The sequence below is a fragment of the Microtus ochrogaster genome, unplaced genomic scaffold, assembly GCF_000317375.1.
Source record: "Microtus ochrogaster isolate Prairie Vole_2 unplaced genomic scaffold, MicOch1.0 UNK1, whole genome shotgun sequence".
In the NCBI taxonomy this organism is placed as follows: Eukaryota; Metazoa; Chordata; class Mammalia; order Rodentia; family Cricetidae; genus Microtus; species Microtus ochrogaster.
This window is the reverse complement of record NW_004949099.1, coordinates 5,498,851-5,505,255: the sequence shown is the minus strand read 5'-3', so window position 1 is coordinate 5,505,255 and position 6,405 is coordinate 5,498,851.

Below are 6,405 nucleotides of genomic sequence, written 5' to 3'. Positions count from 1 at the left end.
GAGAGAGAGAGAGAGAGAGAGAGAGAGAGAGAGAGAGAGAGAGAGAATTCAATGCATGTGAAAAGAAAATAGATGGGGCCTGGGAGTGGGGAGCTGGGTTGGATGAGGTAGGACCTCTCTGTGGAGGTGACACAGGGTAGAGACCCAGGTGGTTGTAAAGAGAGCCAGACAAGTTGAAAGCTAGCACTCCAAGCCTCTGCTTCTCCAATGTCTGTCTTTGGTGTTTGCTCTCTTTTGTTTTGGCGAGAATGCATTTTGATATTTTTGCAAGCTTACGGAACCAGGTGATGGTTCTTCTCCGTCATCAACTCAAGATCTAGAATCACCTGAGAAGCAGTGTCTGGGCATACTGCAAGAGATTATCTTGATTAGGTTCATCTAAGTGGGAACACCTGCCCACTGTGGGTGGCACCATTCCCTGGGTTGAGATCCCAGGCTGTATAAACTGGAGAAAGCGAGCTGAGCACACTGGGAGCTTGATAATTCCTGATTGTGGCTATGATGTGACTGCTGCCTCCTGCTGCTATGGCTTCCCTACAGTGAAGGGCAGCCAGAATCAATCACAGCACCAGGGAAAACAAGGCAGACGTCTTCTCTACGTTCACCATGTGTCTCTGTTTTGCCTTGTTCTTGTTCCTCTCTCTATCAAGTACACCCCTTTTCTCAGAGCCCCTGTAAGTACATAATGTAAACATTCTGCCCGCCCCCATACTCCTGGGAGTAAGTACCCTCCCTCTCACAACCACAGTCCGTATCTGTTCTACAACCCATGCCACCTTTGTCAATTGCCTCAACAACAGCCTTTTAAAACTACACCTTTTCCAGGTCCAGGATCACCCGGCACATTCGTCCCTCTTGTGACACCTTTCCACTTGGGTTTGATGACAGTTTCTGAGGATTCAGATGACATCATGCCTATTTTGAAAGGAAGACCACCAAAGTGACATGGACTTTTGGTGGGAGGTGGGGGAGGCACCTGGTGATAACTTTGTGTGGTCAGGGAGGACTCTCCCTGGTTGATCCACTATGAAATCGATGTTTCCTTTTGGTAATGACTATGCCATTTGTTGGGAGAAGAGGTGGCATTTTTACCATATTTTGGGCCTAATTCATTTTTCCATTCATGGGCAGTTTCTTTTATCTTTGCTTCTCCTTGCTACTTGCAGGGTAGTCAGCTTTCTGTCCTGTGACAAAATATCTGGGAAGAGAGGTTAATTTTAGCTCATGGCTTCAGAAGTAATAGTCCATGGTCACTTGGCTCCATTGCTTTGAACCCCTCATAAGATAAGATCTCTGTGGCAGGGGGATGGAGAGATGGCTCAGTGGTTAAGAGCATTGCCTGCTCTTCCAAAGGTCCTGAGTTCAATTCCCAGTAACCACATGGTGGCTCACAACCATCTGAAATGAGATCTGATGCCCTCTTCTGGCCTGCAGGCAGACACACAGACAGAAAATTGTATACATAATAAATAAATAAATAAAAAATAAATATATTTTTAAAAAAATCTCTGTTGCACAGACAACCTGTTTGCCTCATGGTGGAAAGAAAGCAGAGGATGGGCCAGGACCCAGCACCACGCCCTCAGTTTACTAGGCTCTTTCCTTTGGGCCTTGCCTCCTAAAGGCCCTGCTGCTGCCCAGTGGCACCACAGTCTGAGGACCAAGCCTACACCCACATGGGTTTTGGGGGCCATAAAGCTCACTAAACCAAAGCTACATTCTGGAAGTTGGTGCATTACTGTGAGAAGAGGAGGCTTTTCTTCCATTCACACTTATTTCTGATCATCATATAACTACAAAATCACAGACTTGTGTAAGTGGAGACTGCTTTTTCATTTCCCAGCTGCCCAGACCCCAATAATCACCCAGAAACTATATTAGTTACAACACTGTTTGGCCTGTCAGCTCAGGCTTCTTATTAACTAACTCTTACATCCTAAATGAACCCATTTCTATTATTCTGTGTATCACCACAAGGCTGTGGCATACCAGTAAGTTCCCTAGGCATCTTTCTCCTTCGGCAGCTACATGGTGTCTCTTTGACCTCACCTACTCTCTCTCTATGTCTCTTCCAGACTAGCTATATTCTGCCCTGCTATAGGCCGAAGCCTATATTAATTATTCTCTATTAATCAATAGTAATAAAACATATTCATAGCATACAGAAGGGAACCCCATATCAGACTTATACCTTATTAATAGTTTATATCACTACAATCAGATTCTTCTCAAATCAGACCAGTGAGAACCCTTAAAACTGACTTCTGGGACTGGAGAGATGGCTCAGCAGTAAAGAGCACTGGGTACTTTTCTAGAGGACTGGGGTTTGTTTCCCAGCAGTCACATGGCAGCTCACAAACATCTGTAACTCCAGTTCCGGGGTGCTCAGTGCTCTCTTCTGGTCTCTGTGGACACTCTACATACAAATGCATACACATATACATGCATAAATAAAAATAAAATAAAAATTTTAATTGGCTTCTGTGTCTCTCTGACATCACCCTCATTCCTGAAGTGTTTTCTTGCTTTGTGTGTTTGTGTGTGCATATGTACAGGCACAGATGTGCGTGAGTGTGGAGAGGCCAGAGGACAACCTCAGGTGGTATCCCCAGGCACCGCCTGCCCACCTATTTTTAAGACATTTTCTCACAGGCTATGCTGGCTCACCAGTGAACCCTGGGATCCACCTGCCTTTATTTACCCACCACTAGGATTACGAGCGCATGCCACCAGGCCCAGCTTTTTAGAGTGGGTACGGAAGATCTAGTTTAAGTCTTAGTGCTTGAAGGGACATGCACTTTACTTACTGAGTGACATCCCCAGGGCCAGTTCCCGGCTGTCTGACATAGTAAGATGTTTAAGGGTCACCTGGGCCTGCCAGGTTCCTTCTTTGCCTCAGCCCCCCCTCCCCCTGGTCTGAGCCTTTTTCTCTAGCAAGCCTGATCCTTTAGGTGTGCAAAGATAATTAAGATGTGAGACCCAGGCAGGCCAAGCTTTTCTCCCAGTTTTCCTGGCTTCTGAGTCCCTCGAGACAGGGCTGGGAGACTTCTTAATTCCTATCACGTGCGAGTCACCGAGGACTGTCGAAGCACAGGTTCTGATCTGACAGGTCATGTTTACGACTAGGGATCTACACTCTGACAAGCTTCAGGGCATTCTGATGCTCCTGCTCCCTGAGACATCCTGAGCACTAAGGACGGAAGCCAGCACTTCTTAGAACACGGTGTGCAGATCACCCCAGGACATGTTCATATGCGTACTCCTGGCCCTGAACCAAACTTGCTCATCTGGTAGCCTTGGGATAGGGAGAGCTTGTTTTGCTATTGTTCTAAGGCCCTCGAGCATGCTAGGCAAGCACTCTACCACCTAATCAAGTGTCTCTAATACATCTCCAGGTACCGCTGCTGCTGCTGACCTGGGATTGCATTTTGAGAAACACTCACCCAGGACATCGGCTCTCAAAAGTGGCTACGTATTAGACTTCTTAGGGGGATATTTGACTTCTTTTGGTTTGTGTTTAAATACTAACCCAGAAGACTCCAGAAACTATGATTTCGTTGGTGTAGGATATTCTGGCCAGTGAGAGCTTTCTGAGCGTGGCAAGTGGTGCTGTTGTTCAGCGTGGCTGAAGATGATTTGAGGAGGTGGGATTCAGCGGAAAGGGCATTAGGAAGGCCTTTGTGAGGAGTTACATAGCAGCCAGTACATTCGAACTGAAGGAGGAGAGGAGAGTGAGAAAGGCAGGTGGGGTAGGAACTGGGTGAGATGCACCATGAATCTGGACGCTGCTCCAGTGGGATGGGGAGCCTGGGGGTAGCTTGTGAGCTGGACCACCTGACAGGAGTGTCTTCATTGCAGTCAATCCAAGGCTGCTCTTCTTTTCACTTACCAATCTTAGCACCATCTCCCCAGAGATTTGCGGACGTGAGGAAGGATGAAAGTGCTCCCCAGCCTCCCCCTTATATTTTGAGTACTATCCATGGATATGAAACCTTTGAAAAAGAAGCTCAGCCAGAGTAATAAAGGACTGAGTAATAAATGCAGTAGGGGCTTGGCAGATAGGGGACATCTTTCATCATTCACAACAGTGTAAATGCTTACTGTGACCAAACTGTACTCTTACACATTAGTAAGATGGTGTGTCTTTTCTTATGCTTGGTGTTTTGTGTGTGTGTGTGTGTGTGTGTGTGTGTGTGTGTGTTATACATGCGTGAGTATGAGGGTACATGCCAACAGAGCACATGGAATAGACAAAGTTTGGGACAACTATTTTCTTTAACAGAAAGACTCCTGTGTGAGGTTCTGCATTTGGTTCACCTATAAAGCCAGGCAGCCTCTAGAGAAATGATCATTTGACATGCAGTATGGCAGAAACATCGACCCAGAGAGAAAAGCCGTTTGGCTTGAGGCCTCCTGCCATGGCAGTTCCAACAAAGTGACAGTAACTTGAAAGTTTTGCTCCTCAGCTGTCCTCCACAGGGCATCGTGCAGTCGAGTGTGCTTGAGTTAAACCCGAGGCTTGCCACACGATTCTATTCATATCTATTTTAATTCTGGCAGTTGCTAACTCTTTCTTCTAGGAAAAGATGGGGGCGGGGGTTCCTGTTGGTGAGACTCTACGGTGCTGAGCTGTAAGAGCACTGGCTGAGCAGAGGCAGGTATGAGCAGTTCCTGGGTAACTTTCAGCAACACTCCCAGGCCCTGATAGTTGGCAGAGGCCTGGCACCAGCTCTGTCGCTCTGCTGTGAGGATGACCTGCCCTTTCCCTTGGATATTCGAGCTCTGGGGTTCTGTAGGGCCAGAGTTGACGGTGATGTCATCGTCTTGTGATGCTGTTGGGTGACCTTGTTCATAGAGCTGGTCCTGCTTGTCTCTCTCATGCCTGAGAGCTGAGCTGAGAAAACCATTGTTATGAACCAAGGAGAGAAGAATGGGGGACCCTGCAAAGGAGAACCCCAGCCACCCACTCATCCAATCCCCATTCCCTTAAGCACAACTCCCTTTGATCTAACCTAGTTTCTAGCAACTCTCAGCCTGGCAAAGCCATAAAGGAAGAACAGAAGATATTGATGAAGGCTGGAGCTCAGTGGCAGGGCACTTGGCAAGCTCCTGTCTTTCGGAGACAGAAACAGGATTGGAGTGACTAGTGTTCAGCTAGTTGCAAAAGCAAGGCTTCTCCACGCCTCATCTGTGTCCCTACCTTGTAACCCACAAATGATGGCTCTCAAGTGCCTTTCCACCTCTCCAAACTTGTTGACTCAATAACAGAGTGCTCTTGGGCTGAGACGACACAGCCCAAATGAGGACCACAGATCTGCTAAGTGGGGTGGCAGAGTCTGGCCCTGAACCCTCACCAAAGCTCAGTTCAACCACCCGGCTACATCCACGACCAGTGTGTTGGTGAAATCTGTCTTGCCTAGCCTGTGTGTGTCCTTGTGGATGGCTGCAGCTCAGCACTGTAGGAGCCACTGTTAGTATCTTCTGCCTGAAAACTGTCCTCTGGGGCCTGTGGTGCATGTGATGTTGTCTGTCCTGTGCTTGTGGAAGTGTGGTTGGAGTTTCACATACTGTTTGGATTTAAGGGAAAAAATGGCAGAGTTTGCAGTCTAATGTGTTGACAGTGAACCAAGACAGTTGAAGCTGAATGGGTAAGAGTGTAGCACCCCCTGGTGTTGAAACATGCTCTGCGCATTTGGCTGATCCTGGGAACTTAGAGCTAGACAGGAGTGACAGAGGTTACAGTATGCTGTGGAACAGGAAGACAGAAGGCTGAGGTGATGGCTGTGTATTTCAAAATCTACAAGAAGAGATTTTAAGTTTGCACCACAAACAAACTATGTAAGTGTAATTATTTTAAGTACATGTTTGTGGAGACAAACATTTATACTGATTTAGACCCCACCCAATGCAAACACATTTTGGGCCCACAGAGAGCCCATTTATTTCTATGTGTGTATTTTATGCTGTTGTCTTTTGAGACATCTTGATTCACAGCCCCCGACTGGCCTGGAACTTGTGATCCTTCTGCCTCGGTCCACTGAGTGCTGAGATTGCAGGTGTGCGCCACACTCTAATGTTCAGTCTTTATGTGCCCAATTTAAAAAAAAAACACACACACACACATTTTATTGGGGGTAAAAAAAAAAAAAAGACATGTAAGTTTAGGTGAAATCTCTTAGGAGCATTCTCTGTGTTTGAACCCCAGGAAGGGGAAAGAGGCTCAGCTAAGTCCACAAAGCATGTTGGTGACAGAGCACCAACGGGGAACAGGAGGTGCTGGCATGTGACCGGAAGGGATCACAGCTCCCAGACCTATGGCTATCGACTTCAGGGGTTGCTCAGCTGTCTGAACAGCTCTGCGGGAGCTGAGCCACATGGTGCCCGATTCCATCTCAGAAGTCAATT